This window comes from Rhincodon typus, chromosome 3 (assembly GCF_021869965.1).
Source record: "Rhincodon typus isolate 14 chromosome 3, sRhiTyp1.1, whole genome shotgun sequence".
Taxonomy (NCBI): domain Eukaryota; kingdom Metazoa; phylum Chordata; class Chondrichthyes; order Orectolobiformes; family Rhincodontidae; genus Rhincodon; species Rhincodon typus.
In genome coordinates, this window is record NC_063334.1 from 75805296 (window position 1) to 75827030 (window position 21735).

Here is a 21735-nt window from a genome sequence, read left to right on the forward strand (position 1 = left end):
GGGCCTGGGATGGGGGTGAGGGGGGAGGTGTAGGGGGGGTATAGGTAGGTAGGTAGGGGGTGTAGGTACGGAACAGGGGGTTACGTAGGTTACGTGGAACAATCCCTCTTCCGTACCTCCACTGGCCCTAAACCCCACCTCTTTCTCCGTTACATTGATGACTGTATCGGCGCCGCCTCGTGCTCCCACGAGGAGCTCGAACAGTTCATCCACTTCACCAACACCTTCCACCCCAACCTTAAGTTCACCTGGACCATCTCTAATACCTCTCTCTCCTCCCTGGACCTCTCTGTCTCCATCTCTGGCAACCACCTAGAAACCAATATCCATTTCAAGCCCACCGACTCCCACAGCTACCTGGAATACACCTCCTCCCACCCACCTTCCTGCAAAAATGCCATCCCCTATTCCCAATTCCTTTGCCTCCGCCGCATCTGCTCCCAGGATGAGGCATTCCACTCCCGTACATCTCAGATGTCGTTGTTTTTCAAGGATCGCAACTTCCCCCCCTCAGTGGTCGAGAACGCCCTTGACCGTGTCTCCCACATTTCCTGCAACTCATCCTTCACACACCCTCCCCGCAATAACAGCCAAAACAGAATGCCCCTCGTCCTCACGTATCACCCCACCAACCTCCGGATCGAATGCATCATCCTCCGACACTTCCGCCATCTGCAATCCGACCCCACCACCAAAGACATTTTTCCCTCCCCACCCTTATCTGGTTTCCGGAGGGACCACTCTCTCCGTGACTCCCTTGTCCGCTCCACACTCCCCTCTAGCCCCACCACACCCGGCACTTTTCCCTGCAACCGCAGGAAGTGCTACACCTGCCCCTGCACCTCCCCCCTCACCCCCATCCCAGGCCCCAAGAAGACTTCCCACATCAAACAGATGTTCACCTACACATCTGCTAATGTGGTATACTGCATCCGCTGTTCCCGTTGTGGCCTCCTCTACATCGGGGAAACCAAGTGGAGGCTTGGGGACTGCTTTGCAGAACACCTACGCTCGGTTCGCACTAAACAACTGCACCTCCCAGTCGCGAACCATTTCAACTCCCCCTCCCATTCCGCAGACGACATGTCCATCCTGGGCCTCCTGCAGAGCCACAATGATGCTACCCGAAGGTTGCAGGAACAGCAACTCATATTCTGCTTGGGAACCCTGCAGGCCAATGGTATCAATGTGGACTTCACAAGCTTCAAAATCTCCCCTCTCCCTACCGCACCCCAAAACCAGCCCAGCTCATCCCCGCCTCCCTAACCTGTCCTTCCTCCCACCTATCCCCTCCTCCCACCTCAAGCCCCCACCCCCATTTCCTACCTACTAACCTCATCCCGCCCCCTTGACCTGTCCGTCCTCCCTGGACTGACCTATCTCTTCCCTACCTCCCCACCTACACTCACCTTTACTGGCTCCATCCCCACCTCTTTGACCTGTCTGCCTCCTCTCTACCTATCTTCTCCTCTATGCGTCTTCTATCCGCCTCCCCCTCTGTCCCTATTTATTTCAGAATCCCCTTCCCCTCCCCCATTTCTGAAGAAGGGTCTAGGCCCGAAACGTCAGCCTTCCTGCTCCTCTGATGCTGCTTGGCCTGCTGTGTTCATCCAGCTCTACACCTTGTTATCTCAGATTCTTCAGCATCTGCAGTTCCTACTATCTCTGCAGGCAGGCAGGTTAGTAAGGATGAACTCAAATATGTTCTTCCTTCTTATTAGTTCCTTCACCACTTGTTTCAGATGCAGTCGAGGAATTATGTCCTTTAAGACTCAGTCAGCTCAGTCAGTAGTGTCCTCCCAAGTCACTCTTCATGCTGGACATTGATCATTGGCAGTCCCCTGTAGATGTGGATGACTCTGTTCCATTCTCATAATTCGCCTTGTAGGTGGCTGCACAGACCGATGCAGTTTCCGCAGACTGTGCCACACTTGGGGCAGAAGTTGGCCATAGTAAGCGGTGGGTGGGGCATTGATGTGGCAGCACACTCCTTTCACTGTTTTCACCTGGCTTCCACATTTTCCCAACGGCAAGTCTTGAGGTGCATGACACCTTCCCAGATGCTCCTTCTTCATTTTGGACTGTCTTGGACCAGTGATTCCCAGATGTCAATGGGAATGCCACACTTCACCAATGAAGCCTTGATGGTATCCCTAAAGCATTTCCTCTGTCCACCTGGGACCCACCCACCGTTGCAAAAAGCTGGGAATAGAGCACCTGCTTGCGAAGTCTGATGTCGGTCATGTTGTTGATGTGCCAAGACCATCGTAGCTATCCAGGGTGGTCAGTGCCTTGATGTTGGTCTGATCGGGGACACAGATTCGCAGGGTCTTGCACAGGTAGCGTTGGTGATAATGCTTGATAATGCAAAGACAAAGAACACATCAAACAATACTGGGGAGAGTACTTCAGAGACCAGGGCTCTGTTGTCAATCTGCACACCCTTGACTGCATCCCACGGCATACTACACGCCATGAGCTCAGCAACACTCCAGCCCTGCACACACTATAAAAGGCTGTCCACCAGCTTAAGAACAACAAGGCTGCTGGAGCAAACGGTATCCCTGCTGAGGCATTGATGTGCAGAGGCAAAGAGCTCCTGCTGCAGTGAATACCCTTGTCTACAATATCTGGAAGGAAGAGAGCTTCCTGGCACGTATTCGAGATGCCACAGCCGTGAGCATTTTCAGAAAAGGAAACAAGTCTGATTGTGGTAACTACAGGGGAACCTCTCTGCTGACGACTGTTGGAAAAGTCATCTCCAAGGTCCTCCTCAACTGTCTCTCCCCTGTGGCTGAGGAACTCACAGATTTACAGTGCGGCTTCCAGCCATGGAGGAGCATAATGGACATGATTTTCACCACACGGCAGCTGTAGGAGAAATGCCGAGAAAATAATCTACCCCTGTACATGGCCTTCTTTGATCTTACAAAGACATTGAAGCCCCCCATCACAGTGTACATTCTGTACGTTTGTCACCCTCATTACTTCCTCCAATGATTGTTCAACATTGAGGGGTCATCACTCAACAGCTGCGGGGGTATGGTACCTGGTAATCACCAGGACATTTCCTTGCCCATGTTTAACTGACACCATGCAATTTCATGTGGCCTGGCCTCAATACTGAGGGCACCTAATGCAACTCTCTCTCAACTGTATACCAATGTGCAACCACCTCTACAGGCTGCCCTGCTAGTGGGACATGACATTTCCAGGGAAGGTGATGGTGGTTTCTGGGACATTGTCTGTAAGGCATGATTCAATGTGTATGACCAAGTCAGGCTATTGCTTGACCCATCTGTGAGACAGCTCAGTCAACTTTGGTGCTATGTTACGAAGGAAGACTTAGCAGAGTTGACAGGGTCGTGTTTTCCGTTGTCATTTCTGGTGCCTTATTAAATGCCAGGTGGTCTGTGCTGTTTCATTTCATTTTTCCTTCTCAGCATTTGATAGAATGGCCTGTGAGTGAACCACATTGCTATGTGGCCACATCTCCTCCAAATTAGTTTTGCCAGAAATTAAAGCCATAACTCTTAAATGCTTTGCTTGTCTCCATTCCAAAGTTACTTGACTTTTCATAATCAGCAGTTCAGTCACAGCTCACATTATTGTTGAACCATTCTAAAAATCATACCTCCCTTCAAAACCTTCGTAAAAACTTTTCAATCCAGAATATCCAAACAGTTCCATATTCTAGTTCCTCATGGTCCTTAAGTATGAATATATATCCTCACCAAATCAATTGCTAGTTTTCAATTTGTTTTCTTTTGGTTGACAGTCAAAAATAGACTAAATCATTCACTTACAATTGCTTCAATCCTGATACATTACTTTCAGTGAACAATGATTTTATCTTATCCACTTCAGTTCCTATTTATGCTGTCAGATATTTCTACTGATCATTTGCTGACACTATTTTACTGTACATTACTTGCTGCTCATGGGCACAATCTTCCAGCTTTACAGATGTTGAACTCATTCCAGAAGTCAATAAAGAGTTGTCTGGCGTGATAATTTGGATACCAAATGAGAAATGTGAAGCACAAATGAGATAAGTAATAAATGTAGAACATTCCAGAAGTCCAGATGCTGTTGATGAAGAACAGTTCAGCAGTCAGAGCTGGGATGTGAGCAGCCTCTATGTAACTCAACAAAAGCACAGGATTTGTACCATGTGGCAGTGGTGAGAAGAGGAAGGTTAAAGATTTGTCATTGCACATGGATGCACATTGTTAGTATGTAAAATTTATCTGTAATTGTTGAACCACATCAATCTTTTCTTTATAACCACTGATACCAATCAGATTGAGTCAGTGCTAGTGTTTGCCACTCTAGCTAGCTTTTTACAGGTGAGGACATCAATAACTGGGGCAATTAAGCACAAAAACTATTGAGGCAGCTGTTACAAAATTCCTTGGTAGCTGTTGATGTTTTTGTCCAGTTGTAGTCTACCTACTGACATATGGAAACAGCGTAAACAGCTATTTGCTTGGAGACAATTAGCACACGGCTGATGACACCCCGGAGGAAATAAACCAATGAGATTCAGAAGTGATGCAAAGGAAGCCAATGTTCAAATTTTCTCTTGACTTTGGGACCCCAACGTTAAGGGAAAAAATGAGTCCCAAGGTTGTACTGGCCAGCAGGACAGGCTCAGCCATTTTATTTTGGACCTACAGGCCCCGTGTCCAATTAAAGATGGCGTATAGACTTCTGTTGCTTGTGGCCAAATCTGAGACATCAAATCTTCAACAGTTAAGTCCAAAAACATTTTTAAATTCAGGAAACAGAAGGCTGGAAGGAAAACTCAACTAGGGAGATTGTTGGGGACGCAATGGATGTTGTCCCAGAATTTGTCTTCCACATGGGGTCATCGAACCTTTGGCTCCCATGGCCTTTAGGCTGTTGCAAGGAGGCCATCTTCATTAATCTGGCTTCATGTCACTAGGAGGTGCTCTGCCATTGCTCAAATGTCGGTGGTCTCCAAAATGACGTCCCCAGTACACCAGGCCCTTTAGCATACAAATTGGTGACCTGTCTCTTTGGAGCGAGCAGCACTGGACATGTATCCAGCCAAGGGATTGTGTTTGGGAGCTGATTGATGACAGAATTGATGGCCCACATATACAAGTTGGGTCATCCACCAGCTGTGAGATTATGTAAAAGTTTCTGGATGAGCCCTTGAAGGTTTCAGAGGCAAAGAAGTGGAGGGCGGTGATGACTTTGACACCCACTGATAAAACATGGCCGCCAGGCTCATTAGGCAGCTAGTTTTGTTCCAGTAAACTATAAATTTCCACCATTATCTGATACACTGATTCTCCTGAGACACTGGTATTCCCATATGTTGAGGAAGGATATCCCATCAATATGCTCGGTATGGCTTCATACAAGTTACACATCTTTGCTCATTCCTTGTGCAGTGAACAAAAACTTACAGATCACAATGTAAGCAATCAGTTCTGACACTTTGGTAGTGGCATCTTTTTCTGTCAAGCCTTCAGCCTTCTTGATAGCTGCTGTGCTGTCCCTTTTGCTTTCTCTGGTGGTTTCCAGTAAGCCTGTACCCAGTGTTAAAATCCAAAAACCATGTTAATATCGCTGGAAGAAACTATTGAAACTCCCAAATGAATTTTTACTTGTAGCCTAACACACTGCAATGTGAAAGTTAACAGATGAAAACCATCTTTCAGACATACTGTCAATTTCTCTGCTTTTAACCCCAAATTGGCCCCAAAGCCAACATCTATTGCAAATTAAAATTCATCCCAATGTTTCAACTTTTGCTGGAATTGTGCAAATTTAGACATTTAACAGTTTACAGGCAATTATACAGAGAGTAAAAGCAGAAAAATAACTTAGAAAACTTCTGTCCTAAAGCAGTACTTGAGAACTTTCCAAAATCTACCAATAATAGCCACATAATTAGTAAAATATCCTCACTGGTAATGGAACAACCCCACAGTGACTGTTAACGAACGTAAAATTATTTTAAACAAAATAGTATGGAGATGGCGTAACCCACCTTAGTTTTTCAGTGTATAATTCATGTTTTGTGTGCTGTTCCTGTGATCTTGTCAGAGATAGCATTTGCAGTGCCCAAGTGCAAAACCTTCGATGAGCCTACAGTATATGGAAAAATAAAAACGCAATCAAAAATTTAATTGCTGGTAAGAGATTTTAAGAGGCTCCTAATTGTACAATACCTATTGATTTGTGGGTCAAATTGCTGTTTTTTCCATCTGGAAAATTAGATTAAAGGAACACATCATAAGTAAGATCTGCTGACTGTAGTGGACCTGTTGTATAAATTAAATTTTGTTACACTAGAGGCTGCAAAATAAATGTTCTAATCTGAGATCAATTCCAATGGAAAAGTAAAGAGATATTGAAATCAATTTTGACGACCACTTTTATTGTCCAAATACAACTTTAGAAGTTATGAATGGATTCCAGACTATCTCGCTCTTTAGGATCTGGATAGAAAAATTATCTAAGGAAAATTAACTAGAGGAGAGAAGGAGAACAAAATGAGAAGCAGGTGTTTGTTGAAGTATGCTACATTTTGCAGAGGAAATGAGCAAGGAAAAATATATTTATTTATAAAATATATAACCCTTGAACTTCAGTCTGTGAAGGACCTATCAAAAATCCTTTATTGTTCAATTCTGGGACAAAAGCATCACTGGCAAGCTTGCATTTTTGTTTATAGTGGCCTCGAGATCTATCTTTAAATTGCTGTAGCAAAGATGTAATAACTCAATGACTGAGATAGGCTATTTTGGAGGGATGCAGTTGCAATCAGGGAGGGGAAAGCTCTAGCTGTGAGTAGTGGCATGTTGAACGTGTGTGTTCACAGTTGGGGATTATCCAACACAAGGTAGATCCAAAGCTTCTTACTAATGTCCAGAGGATCCTTCTTTATGGTCTAAGTAAGAATTCTAAAAATAAATTTAAAGCTTACCTTCTGAGCTTCTTTTGGTCTAGGATCCAATTCCAGACAGGTTTTGCCTGATGGAGTCTGACATTAAATTTCCCTTCACTCAGGTCTCCATTTTCAAATGCAGATCAAGTTCTGATGACAACCTCAGATCTAATCTGTACATTTCAGTGGGAAAAACAATATGCTGGAAAACTGAAAAAAAACAGGAAATGCTAGAAATAGCCAAACAGAACAAGTAGTGGAGAGAGAAACAGTAATAATGGGCTGAACGTTTCTGGTCCTGTTGATATAATGCATTCTTCACTCTGAGATAGTTTCTGCAGAGCTGAACTGTTAACTGGAATGACTGCCTGGACTACTTTATAATGGTTATGTTTTTGGCATGGGAGCCGGCCCTGCTGTGTATGGATGTTGGTGGGTCTGTTGAGGCAGCTTCCTGGTGACAGACTGGGTGGATGTTAGAGCTGGAAGTTCGATGTCCAGGGCTTCAGGAATGAAAGGCTAAAACCAGATTGAAAATAATCCAGTGAGGGACCTGCAGCCCAATGGTATCAATATGGACTTCACAAGCTTCAAGATCTCCCCTCCCCCTACCGCATCCCAAAACCAGCCCAGCTTGTCCCCACCTCCCTAACCTGTCTTTCCCTCCCACCTATCCCCTCCTCCCACCTCAAGGACCACCCCCATTTCCTACCTACTAACCTCATCCCGCCCCCTTGACCTGTCCGTCCTCCCTGGACTGACCTATCTCTTCCCTACCTCCCCACCTACACTCACCTTTACTGGCTCCACCCCCGCCTCTTTGACCTGTCTGTCTCCTCTCCACCTATCTTCTCCTTTATCTATCTTCTATCCACCTCCCCCTCTCTCCCTATTTATTTCAGAACTCCCTTCCCCTCCCCCATTTCTGAAGAAGGGTCTAGGCCCGAAACGTCAGCTTTCCTGCTCCTCTGATGCTGCTTGGCCTGCTGTGTTCATCCAGCTCTACACCTTGTTATCTCAGATTCTCCAGCATCTGCAGTTCCGACTATCTAAGGGACCTTCGCACTCAGTTTAATGGCCTGACTGACTTTGGACCTCTTTATTTGACGACTTCACTCTTCTGAAGAAGGGTCACTGGATCCAAAACGTTAACTCTGCTTTCTCTCCACAAATGCTAACAGATCTGCTGAGCTATTCCAGCAATTTCTGTTCTGCTTCAATTCAGGGAATTGATGTCCATCTGTGCTCACGGAGCTGCTCTCTGTTTATTCTATTGGCCCATTGATTGCGTCTTCTCTCTCGGCATCACGCAAACCATTCTTAATAGGACAATGAATCTGCAGGTGACCAAATTGGAGGCTACCTCCTGATCCATTGTGGCAGTGTGCTGCTCATTACATCGTTGGTTCAGAACCTGCTGTCAGACACTTGGACACTCAAAAGAAAATCGAGGCCAATATCGCAGGTCAAAGAATTCCTATCAGAGTTTTGTAATCAAAGTTCAACATTAAGTTAATGGAAAAGAAACACAAGTGCTGGAAATAGGCAAGTGATCTGCTATTGCCTGTTTTGCATCATTGCAAAACATTGAGTTTTACTGTAAGGTGAATAGGAAAGTAATATTTCTGCAGTTGACATGTCCTTTGAGAAAAGTTCCTTTGAGAAAATTATTAGGTTAGAAATCACATGACACCAGGTTATAGACCAACACTGGTACCCCCACATCAGAAATTATTAGAGTATAAAGTACTCTGGTTGGAATATAGGAATAGGTGTAGGCCATTTACTTCATCCAGTCTGTTCCATTATTGACATCATGCCTGACCTGGGACCTAACATTACCTGCCCTAGCCCGAAATACCTGAATAACTTTGATTAACAAAGTGAACAACTGAATTAAGGGCAATTGCCATTTGTGGAGAGTGTTCCGAATATCTATCATGTTTTACATGTGTACTGTTTACTAACTTGACTCATGTCATGACCATGCATCATAATCTAGGATCCCATGTGAATATGCAAAACTTTTAATTGCAACATGTGTTTTTTTTAAAAACAGAGGCACAGCCAAAAGATGACTGCAGATATAAATTCAGACTGTCTGGAGATGAATTCTGGAATGTCACACCCACAATAGAATCAGGAAAACTGCAAATAGAGAGACTAAAAAGGAAGAGATAATGAGAGGCTGACTGTTTAACTCCCTCTCTGCGGGAGACCATCTTCTGCAGACATGTTTGTGTTTTGCATTTCCAGGGATATACAGAAAGCAGGGTTAAATGTGATCTTCAATCTTGGTCTGAATGTGTTAGTGACCTGACATCCTAGCGGGTTGATTAGTATGCTGTGAAGGTCACCTTGTTGAGAATAGCTATTAAATATTTCTGCACTTCAGCTAAAGAAATGAAAGTACTTTCTCACTCAATATTACTAACCAGCCACTGTTGAAAGGAGCCAGAGAAGAATAATTTCAATCAATGTGCAATGCCAAAACTCCTGAAAATGATTGTTCACCTGCCAACATCACGGCTACCAGGTAACATTCTACTATCGATTCTTCACAAACAACTCAAGAAACTTGTCCATGTATCTTTTTTTAAACTTTTACCTCTGTTTTGAACTTTTTTTATTGCTAATCTTTGTGTATGTTAGTTTTGTTTTTATTTTCCTGATTAGTAACAAATAAATTCACTCTTTTATTAATGCATGAACCTGGCTAATATGCCTCATCTTAAAACATAAATTCATTTGGTCTTGGAGAAAAGTATTCAGAAAGGAAGGGATCCTTTTTAAACCTTGCTTCTTATCAGTAACCAAAATGGGCCAGATGGTATAGTGAGTAAGGAAGAGGAGCATGAGTATTCCTCTTCAGCAGGAGCTTAATAATTTGAGATATTCTGCAAGAACTGTAACATATTGGGGAACCTCACCTGGGAACAGGTTGTTAACCCAGGTCCTGGACTCTGGCCAATGCAAACAAATTTCCTATCAGTTCTAGGTGATATTTAGACTGCAATAAAATCGCCTCCAAACCTTTTAGATACCAGGGAATAAAACGATGTTTAGAGTTATCATTCCTTCAAATTTAACCCTTGGAGTCCAGGTATCATTTTGGTAAATCTACACAGCACTTGATGCATGGTTAATGTATCCTTCCTAAGCACAACACCTCAGGTGTGATCTAACAATGGCGATGTGTAGCTGAAGCATAACTCGCACCTTGTGTTTTCAAAGACCTCTTTGAAGGCCAGCATGGCTTTGGGCTATATTTTATATCCACTCACAATATTTTAATAACCTATTAATCTGCGCATCCAAGTTTCTTTGACTACCACAGTTTCTCACTTTCTTTGCCATTTTCAAAGTACTCTGCTCTATTATTTTAGGTCCAACATAGATGACTTCATTTGCAACAGTTTAACCCATTCATTTCATGTATGAATATTGCTTTGTAATGCTCTGCTTTCTTCTACTTTGCTTACAATGATGCCAAGCTTAGTATCAGCTGCAAACTTGGAAATGCAGCTCTTTATCAGATCATTCAAGTCATGAATAAATACAGTGAACAGTCAAGGCCCCAAAACAGATTCCTGTGGGATTCCACTAGTCATATTCTGTCAATTAAAGTACCTGCCCATTATCTCATTTGCCGTGTCCTTGCCACTTAGCCAATTTCCTAACTAGGTCAATAATTTACTTTCAATTCCATGGGCTTTAACTTTAGCCAGGAGTCGTTTATGATGGACTTGATTGAATGGTTTCTGGAAATCTGTATAAAGAATGTACATTGACATTTCCCTATCCTCTATTTTAATCAGTTCTTCCAAAACTTCTGTCAGCATAAGAAATAGTTGTATCAGAAATGGATAAATTCTTTAAGGCAAATAGCTAATTATTTTGAAGTAGCCTATGGAGAGACAACAGAGCAGTGAAATCAGTTATATAATAATCTAGTCATTTATGGAACATACATGACAGCCCAAAGTATCTCATTCTATGCTACAAGCATTTTTGTTACTGTGGGAAAAGTACCAAGGGAGAACATTCTCAAAAGTTGCTGAATGGTTCTCTGACACCTCTGGAATCATGGAGGCCTAGAGGGCAATGTCTTCACTACCTGGAATTGAAAGTATGCAAATATTAAAGGACTTTTGCTATGAAATGGTGAGAAAGACTATGTTAGTTCAAGGAGAAAAAAAACACAATTTTTGTGGTAATTATATTTTTCTCATTTCTCTTTTCTTGTTGGAGCATGGTACCGTGGTTGCTTTTAATACCTCACTCAAGTGTTTAGCTTTTATATTTCAGTCTAGATAGTAAATATTGCTGGCTAAATACCTATGAGGAGGTGGTTACATGTTTTCAATTGATACGTGTTTTCATACTGTCTGAAAACAAATGATAAAATACCTACCATGCTTTTCCTGAAAGACTGTACCTTTAAACAGTACCCTAATTTTAGTGAAAGCAATGATTGATATTTTTAATGAGCTGAATATGCAACAATTGAGGTCAATTCCAGACTTATTTTCCCATAAGAGCCAAACAAGCAACTGTTCCAAGATTGAGAAATGAAATGATGCTGGAAACAGAAATTGTGGAGCATTTCCAATTAATTCCCAGAAAGTTACTGTGGGATGTCAAGTGATCTGCTTCTGCATCAGTTGTGTTGGCATCCCAAACTATCATCTGTATTCCATCAACATTTATCCAGGACAGCATTAACTAAACCGGGCATAATCCGCGGAAAAATTGAAATAATGTCGAGATACGTCATTATCAGTCAAAGTGCTGCGTTTGTGACTATTGCTTTGGCAGTTTGTTTCATGGTAGGATTGTCGACAGGAAGAAATATTGTTGACACGGTATCCTGGAAACAAACGGTCTTTGTAGTTTGTGGAAGGGTCTCCGGACCCGAAATGTTAACTCTTGTTTTCTCCTCCACAGATGCTGCCAGACGTGCTGAGCTTTTCCAGCAACTTTGTTTTTGATCCTGATTTACAGCATCCGCAGTTCTTTTGTACAGAACTAATAAACCAAGTAAATTTAGTGGAAAGTATGGAAATTGAAAGTATTGAAATATTATTCATGAAAAGGGAATATCATTCAGAATTCTGCTTAAAAAAAGAAACTGCTGTCTTTGTAGTTTGTTTGGATGGTTACCTTGAAATTTGGCATGCCAGAGAATACGAGGTACCTGTTTCTGTCAACTCCCACTGATCATAGAAACGTAGACACTGGCAGCAGGAGTAGGCCATTTGGCCCTTTGAGCCTGCTCTGTCATTCAATATGATCATGGCTGATCGTTTGTCTCAATGCAAATGCAGGAATGCTGAAATACTGAAATGTCATATTTCTGCGTACTCCTTGTTGCCTTTAAAGTCTATAAAATTATCTATCCCTATTCTGAATATAATCTGTGATTTGACCTACTCAGCTTTCTGTGGTATAAAATTCCTCAGCTTCATAACATTTTAAATGAAGAATTTTTTTCTCATCCTGTATCCTGAAACAGTATTCCCTGGCTCTAGGCTCTCTTAGCAGGGAAAATATCCCTGGATCTCACCTGCTCAGCGTGTTAGATTTTTATATGCTTCAATCAGATCTCCTCTCATCCTTCTCAACTCCAGTTGAACCAATCTCTTCTCATAGGGCAGTCCTGTCATCTCTCCTACTCCTCTAGTGAACATATGGTGCACTCCCTCCATTCATGTGGTACAGAGCCTTCATCCATTCCATACCTTATTGTACATGGTCAGTCTATTTTTCTATCTTCCCATGCTGTAGTAATTCTCATTCCAAATCTTTGATCAAAGATGTGACAAGGATGTATGCATACTTTGTTTGATTCTCCTGTTTTCATGACAATGTGAAACCTTTTCCCTCATTGACAGTGTTTAATGTAAACTCCATTGCGTGTGTAACATTTTTTTCATTGTAGCATCCATAATAATTTACAAACATATTTCAAAATTCCAGTGGAGAAAAATGAGTATGATATTTGGAAAAACTAACCAATAGCCCTATACTACAAATTTAGAGAAGCCAGTGTAAGCCTCCAGAACATGATTCTCTACTGATGAGTAACACTGAATTTACAACATGCCTAATTTTTCACCCATCTGTGACCTCAACGAGAGAAAGTGCAAAAATAAATTCAGTTTATAATGTTTTTGCAGACTGCTAGTTGATTTGTGGGCTTGGAATCTACAAGTAAGTGTAAATGATATCAAGATACAAAATTGAGTTAATATGCTGGAGTTTTGTGGAGTCAAGCCAACTCCGAAAACCTTTAAAATGGTGATTCTGGGATTCCAGATCTATTCCTAGCACTGACAAGTTGAGTCGATGAATGATAAGCATCTGTGCAACAAGCTGCATCCTGCATTCCCGAACTCACCAGTGCCAATCATTTGCAGGGTTGGGCATCTCATACTGTTCAGCATTATTCATACGATTGGGTTAGCTTCTTGAGGATTCGTGGCTTCTGGCCTCTTAAAGAAGCCATGAACCAGAATCTAGATTTGGAAATCTTTTGTAATATATCAGTAAATGGTCTTACCCATACTTTCTCTGTGCACCCATGGTACTGTTTTGCCCCTTATACACAGTATCCCTTTCTTTTCCACTTACCCATTCTGCACTATGTACAGAACTAATAAACCAAGTAAAATTAGTGGAAAGTATGGAAATTGAAAGTATTGAAATACTATTCATGAAAAGGGAATATCATTCAGAATTCTGCTTAAAAAAAGAAACTGCTGTCTTTACAACTTTATAAAGCTGTCAATCAGACACTGCCATTCATAATTTGCAAACAGAAGCCTTACACTACTTCGTACCTTTCAACCTTGTCCAAACAAACATACTGACATTGAAAAAAATCAAACAAAAATTGCTTATTATAACCTCATAACAATAGCTATCTACTTCAGCCTGATTACGTTCAATCCTGCTGACCAAATCTGTTAGCAGTTCTTAGAGCTTAGCCAAGTATTCATAATGAGAAGTATTCATCTGGGAACTGTAACAACAAATGATCAGATATCTGTTTCTCCAGACATTTAGAGAGACTTGGAGTAGTCAATCAAGGATCACAAAAAGTTAGCATGTAGACACCGCAGTGGTTAAAAAATAAATGGGTATTGGCCTTTATTGCAAGATTGTTGGAGTATAAGAATAAATAATTTTTCCTACAATTATGCAGGACTTTGGTGAAGCTACAGTTAGAATATGGTGTGCAATTTTGCTGTCCATTTTAAGCAAGGCTACACTTGCTTTGGAGGTAATACAATTAAAGTTCATTAGATTGGTCCCTGGGATGACGAGGTTGCTGAGTAAATTGGATTTATGTTCTTTGGAGCTTAGAAGAATGAGAGATGATCTCATTGAAACATTTAATGGAGCTTACAGGTAGATACAGAAAAATTGTTAGCTCTGGTTGGGAATCTCAAACAAGTGGCAAAGTTTCAAGATAAGGTGCCAATCTTTTAGGACTGGCATGAGAACAATTTCTTTTACTTAAAGCATGGTGAATCATTTGATTCTTTATCGAAGAGCATTGTGCTTTTTCTGAGAGCAACATTATTTATAACTAAGATAGACAGATTTTTGGTCTCTCAGAGCATCAAGTAGAATGGGGAAAGAATGGGAACGTGGGTGTGAAGCTCAAGGTAGCTATGATCATAATGAAAGGCAGAACAAGCTTGATGGGCCGAATGGTCAACTCCTGCTTCTATTTCTTATGTTCATTGTTATTACACGGTAATTGGCTCTGTACAGTTGTACGTACAGTGGACATGAAGAGGCTGTAGAGGGATGGAATGGGCATGTGATGGGCATAAGTGGGCTGAGAGCTGGAGTGACAAAGAAACCTTAATACAACTGGGAGATTTGTTGGCGACACAAAGAAAGTAGAAAAAAGAAATTGTGAAGAGGACATAATACATCTATAAAGGGATATAGATTGGTTAAAAGAGTTGGCAAAAATTTGACAGATGTAATATAATGTAGGAAAATGTGAATTGCAGAGCACTGAGGTAAAGGAGATTTACATGTCCTGGTACAAGAAATATATGAAGTCAGGATATAGGTACAGAAAATAATCAGGAAAGCTATTGATTATTACAAGGGGAATGGATGTAAAAGAAGGGAAATTTTGTTACATCTTATACCAAACATTGATGAGACTACAGCTGGAGTACTGTGTATAGCTTTAGTCTTCTTGTTTAAAAAAGAATATAAATGTGTTGGAAGCAGTTCAGAAAAGGTTTACTCAAGTGGTTCCTGGGATGGGGATGTTACTCTATGGGGAAAGGTTGGATATTATTGACCTGTAACTACATCAAATGATAAGAAATAATCTCATTAAGATATGTAAGATCCTGTGAGGACTTGATCAGGTGAAAGTTAAGAAGGCTCTTCTGGCAGACACTACAACTTGCAGGCATAGTTTTTAAATAAGGAGTCTTCCATTTAAAATAGAGACAGGAAGAGTTCTTTTCTTTCAGAAAGTCATTGGTCTGTGGAACTCTTTTTCCCAGAGAGCAGTGAAGGAAGATTCATTGATTACTTTAAGGCAGAGGTAGACAGAATCCTTACTAACAAGAAAGCCAACCTTATTAGTGGTTCATGGCAAAGTGGAATTTTGGCCACATTAACATCAGCCATGATCTTATTGAATGATAGAGCATGTGTGCATATCTATCCTGAGCTCCTAAATCCTTTAGAAGGTCAGCATTCACCAGTTAAGTTTCTGATGGACACATAAATCATGTGCAAGTGACTTGCCCGTCAATCAGCAAGACTTCCATTGCCAACAGTAAATTTGCCCATGGTATCTGAATCAGTCAAAGGATCAAGATTGTAGCGAAGTGCTGGCTCTGATTAATAGTTGTGTCTGGAATGAAAGCATAATTTGGACCTGGATGTAGCCCTTTCAAAAGGCAACTCTATGTTTTGAATTACCCAGAAGAGCTCTACAATCAACAATCTGCATGTAGTTCCCAGCCAGCAGGGATTCTAAGCCAAAACACAATCAAAATACTGTAGACACTGGAAGCCTCTGGCATGATCATTGTGCAATGACCACTTTGATTTTCTGCCCTAGTCAGGGACTATGGTTACAAATATTGCTTTGTCACCTGAACAATTTGTGGTTGGAATCTAAGAGATTTTTGTTTTCGTGAGCATTGTCCTGACAAGGAACTATTTAGCTAGAGTTGAGGAGATGCATTGAAATTGGGATATTTGCAAGTGTATTCCATACCCTTTTTTCAGAAAAAGAGAAAAGATTATTTATAAAGGTTGATGCAACTTGAGCCTTCAGAGTGAAATAACAAAACCAACCTGTCAGCATCTTATTGAGTGAGTGGAAAATTCATTTGTTCCCTGTTTATGCAGAAGGTATCTTGTCATCACTGTTACATATAAAATTCAACTTCATGATGTACAGTTAAGTCAGAGTGATTATTAAACATCACCAGAATTGTTATATGAGCTGAAAGATTGTTGATAGTCCAGTTTCTAAATATTTGCCTCTAATTTTTCAAGTTCATTTCTCGACATGTGCCAAAGGCAGGCTTACTATGTTCAATCTATGACGATACCAATTTCCTGGGATTCATTTAATTGGAAACTCACTACTATTTCTGGTTTCAGCTACTTTGCATTTCTCAATCCTGGAAGACACTCATGTATGGCTCTCTTGGGGAGTCGAAACTGATGTTGACCCAAATTGATGCATATTCAGAAAAATTAATCACATCAATCATGGTCTCCACTAAAATTAGAGCTGCGATTTGGAAAGCACAATTCTAGCCTAGTAAAGAAATTATACTTTCTATCTTTCAAGTGTAACATCTTTCAGTTATCTAACACCCCATCTCCCCTATCAATTCTGGCAATACTACAAAATCATTGTCCTGAGAAATCATTGATGGACAGTTCTATCTAAAATAGCACTAGGGATTCATTTTTCCATCACCTCTAGCTATGAAGGTGAGATAATTTGAATTTGTAAAATAATTTTTATACACTCTGATTATTGAAGAAAAAGAGGAAGAGGGAGGCAAGGTAGGGGCATAAAGGCTTACAATAAATAACTCCTTTTGTTGTACATTTTTATTTCAATGCAAGCTGATTGCTCATTTATTCTGAGTTGGTTAAATGATTTTGTGAAGGATGAACCTGAGTAAAGGAAAGCCCCTTTGCTGCACAGTTAATATTCAAACTGAACTCAAAATGTTTTATAAAAACAGGTCTTGACCTCTCCATCTACTTTTCTGCTCTCTTCTCCACCTTCAAGTAGCTCACCTTGTTTTAATACTTTCAGTGCTTTTCCACCATAGCAACCTTCACCCATGTTTCTTCTTGAGATACCTTCATCCTTTGCAACCTCAATTTCTGTGCCAAGTAATCCTGCTTTGTTTGTAATGTTGACTATTATCATAACTTTCAATTTTCTTCTGTCTAAGTTACTGTCTTGCTATCCTCCGTCAACCTCTCAGTCCAAGTAAATTCTCCAACATGTATGCACTGTCATCTTTTAATTTTCCATTTCATGATTCCTTGTTTATTAATTCACAAGAAGTGGGCTTCACTGGCTATGCCAATATTTATGGCCCACTCCTAGGAGTTGGCACAACAGATGACAACAGCGTCACCCTGATCAGGAGGTTGGCATGTGACTTGGAGGAGAATAACTGGTGGTAGGGTTCCTATGCTTTTGTGGGTTGAAGTCACGGGGTTGGGGGTGGGGGAGTGGGTGGGTGCATGGTGGCTCAGTGGTTAGCACTGCTGCCTCCCAGCACCAGGGACCCAGATTCAATTCCTGCCTTGGGTGACTGTCTGTGTGGAGTTTACACATTCTCCCCGTGTCTGCGTGGGTTTCCTTCAGGTGCTCGCTTTCCTCCCACAGTCCAAAGATGTGCAGGTTAGGTGGATTGGCCATGCTAAATTGCCCGTAGTGTCCAGGGATATGTAGGCTTGGGGGATTAGCTGTGGGAAATACAGGGTTTCAGGGATAGGGTAGAGGGATGAATCTGGGTAGTATGCTTTCCGCAGAGTCAGTGTGGACTTGTTGGGTTGAATGGCCTGTTCCATACTGTAAGGAGTCTATGAGTTGTGGAAGAAACCTGACAAGTACATTTTGTATCCAAGTTACAATGATGGTGGTGGGAGTGAATGTTTAAGGTGGTAAACGGGATTTCAATACAGTGGACTCTTTTATCCTGAATATGTCAAATTTCTTGAATGTTTTGAAGTTGCACTTACTCAGACATTACATTCCTGATGATGCCTTGAAGGTAGTGGAAAGGCTTTGGTGAATCAGGAAATGAGTTATTCACTGCAGAATTTCCAGTTCTGACCAGCCCTTGTAGCCACAGTACTTGTATAGCTGGTTCGGTCAGTTTCAAGTCAATGGTGACCTCCAAGATGTTGATGGTAGCTGATTCACTAATGGTAATGCTGTTGAATATCAAGGAGAGATGGTTAGAATCTTTCTTGTTTGAGACGGTTAGTGCTTGGCACTTGTGAAGTGCAAATGTTACTTGCATTTGGCAGTTGTTTCTGAGAGGTGGAATTGGTCCTTGGCCTTGAGGTTGTTGGCATTACCTTCTCAGGTTCCTTTTCTGTTCTTCCTCTTGCCCATGGGTGTTCTCAAAGAACTGTGTCCCTTCAGCAGGTTCCTTCAAGACAGTTTAATTTGAATGATGGTCATTGACATCTAGGTTGCATTTCTTGAGGAAAGCATTCAGGGAGTCTTTGAAATGCTTCCTTTACCCTCCTTTTATTCAAGGTGATTGAGATGGCCAAAATCAGGTAAACTTGGCTTTATGCATGTCATATTTGACCAACTACACTGCTTTGCCAGAACAACTGTTCAATATCCCTATTACTCATTTGCCAACAATTTCTATCACTCATAACTCACATATAATGCCCAAATGCTTGACCTCACCCTCACATAATTGCCACTGTTGCAAATCCCAACCCCACATATCATAGTAATAAAACAAAACAAAGAACTGTGGATGATGGAGATCCAAAACAAAAACAGAAATTGCCGGCAAAACTCAGAAAGTCTGGCAGCATCTGTGAGAAGAAAGCAGAGTTAATGTTTCAAGTCCGGTGACTTTTCATCAGTACAAGAGATAAGGCTTCTGATATGAAATCACGGAACCCTTATATCTGTGTCGGCCGTGATGCTCAAAATTTTCTAGCTTTCTTTGCTGGAATTGAATAGAACTTTTCAAATAAGTGGCATTATGTGCAAGAGCACTGATGTTATTTTTGAATCAGACTGCCTTTTATTAAATGTCACTAATGTAAACACTGTCTCAGCTAAACTTAATCGCTGGAGAAGCTCAAACTGCTCAATCTTTTCACTCACACCTTTTCACCAACTGATAATGTCAAAGTGAGTCAGAGACATAGTCCACGAAAATAGACAGTGCCTGTTGCAAGTCGTGATTGATCTTGGCTTGAATAGTGCAACAGCAGTATCAACAACAACTTATATTTATATAACACCTTTCATGTAATGAAATGTCTCAATGTGCTTTGCAAGAGTATTAAAAAACAAAGTATGATACCGAGCCACATAAGGACATATTAAGGTCAGATGACCAAAGCTTGATCAGAAAGTCAGGGTGTGAAATGTGTCTTAAAGAGTGAAAACGAAGGTGTAATAGTGGAGGGATGGATGGAGGAAATTCCAGAGCATACGTGTTGGGCTGCAGTTAGTACAGCCATGAATGCTGGACCATTCATGATTGAAAATGGATAAGAAGTTAGAATTCTTAGGAAGAATCTTTGGTATTGCAACAAAAGGGGAGGACAAGGCAACCGTGTCTGACAATGGAAATCACGGACAGCTTAAAAGTAAAAGAAAAGGTATACAATGTGGTGAAGATTAGAGGGAAGCTAGGGAATTGGGATATTTTTAAAAATCAGGAATGGATAAATAAAATAGGGCTTTGGGGGGAAAGATGAAATATGAGGGTAAGCTAGCAAGTTAGACGTAATTTATTTGGATTTCCAGAAGGCCTTTGATATGGAGACACCCAGGAGGCTACTTAATAAGATAAGAGCCTATGGTGTTAGGGGAAGGCACTGGCATGGATAGAGGAATGGCTGCCTGGTAAAAGACAGAGAGTTAGGATAAATGGGTCATTTTCAGGATGGCAGCTGATGACTAGTGGACTTCTGCAGGGGTCAGTGTTGGGGCTATGACCGTTCATATTATGCATTTATGATATGGATGAAGGAACTGAGGACATTATTGTTAAAGTTTGCAGATGACACAATGATAGGTGGAGGGAAAAGTAGTGTTGAGAAAGCAGGGGGTCTGCAGAAGGATTTGGACAGGCTGGGAAAGTGGGCAAAGAAGTGGAAGAAGAAATAGGTGTAGACTATTTTCTAAATGGGGAAAGGTTTGGAAATTTGAAGCACAAAGGAACTTGGGAGCCCTAGTTCAGGATTCTCTTAAGGTTTACACGCAGGTTCGGTTGGCAGTAAGGAGTTGTGTAAGCACTCACTTCAAGAGGACTAGACTACAAGAGTAGAGATGCACTGGATGACAGGATAGGTCAGTACCAGGGACCCTGATTCAATTCCTGCCTTGGGTAACTGTTTGCGTGGAGTTTGTGCATTCTCTCTGTGTCTGTTTGGGTTTCTTCCAGGTGCTCTGGTTTCCTCCCACAGTCCAAAGATATGCAGGGTAGCTGGATTGTCTATGCTAAATTGTCTGTAGTGTCCAGGGATGTGCAGATTAGGTAGATTAGCCATGGGAATTGTGGGATTACATGGATAGGTTGGGGGTGCTGCAGCTGGGTCTGGGTGAGATGCTGTTCGGAGGGCCAGTACAGACTTGATAAGCCCCTTTTCGCACTGTAGGGTTTTTATGATTCTGTACTGCTGAAGCCATATAAGGCTCTGGTCAGCTTATATTTGGAATATTGTGCGCAGTTTTGGCCCCTACATCAAAGGAAGGATGTGCTGGCATTGGAGGGGATCAGAAGAGGTTTACAAGAACAATCCCGGGGATGAAGAGCTTGTCATATGAGGAGCAGCTGAGGACTCTAGGTCTGTACCCGATGGAATTTAGGAGGCAGGATCTCATTGAAGCATACAGAAAACTGAGGCCTAGACATGGAGATGATGTTTCCACCAGTAGGAGAGACTAGGACCTGAAAGCACAGCCTCAGAGTGAAGGGACGACCCTTTAGAACTAAGATGAGAAGGAATATTTTTCAGTCAGTGGGTGGTTAATTTTTGGAACTTATTGCCACAGAAGAGTGTGGAGGACAAGTTATTGAGTGTATTTAAGACTAATCCAGATAGATTCTTGATTAGTAATGGGATCAAGAGTTAAAGGGAGAAGGCAGGAAAATGGGGTTGAGAAACATATCAGCCATAATTGGGAAACTGTATCAACCATAGTGAAGCATACTGGATGTGCTTAATGGCCGAATTCGACTCCTATATCTTATGGTCTTATATCCGGGAAGTAGCTTACCAAGCAAAAAACAGAAAAAACTGCGGATGCTGGGAATCAGAAAAGGAATCAGAAGTTGCTGTAAAAAACTCAGTCCGTCTGGCAGCATCTGTGGAGCGATAGCAGAGCTAACGTTCCTGAAGAAGGATCACTGGATCCGAAACGTTAACTCTGATTTCTCTTCACAGATACTGCCAGACTTGTTGAGTTTTTCCAGCAATTTCTGCTTTTTTAATAGCTTACCAAACATCAAATATGAAAGTATTGTGTACAATCCTTATTTGGAGAGCGATATGAACAGGATTGAAAT

General features: G+C 41.5%; 1 long non-coding RNA gene across 1 annotated transcript in view; it reads left to right on the forward strand.

Annotated features, from left to right (window-relative positions):
* Nucleotides 1-9632, forward strand: part of LOC125482800 — a 19911-nt gene extending 10279 nt beyond the window's left edge. The window contains exon 3 of the long non-coding RNA XR_007261772.1: nt 8985-9632. This is a non-coding gene — a long non-coding RNA (uncharacterized LOC125482800). The remainder of the gene's footprint in view (nt 1-8984) is intronic.
* The last annotated feature ends 12103 nt before the right edge of the window (nt 9633-21735 follow it).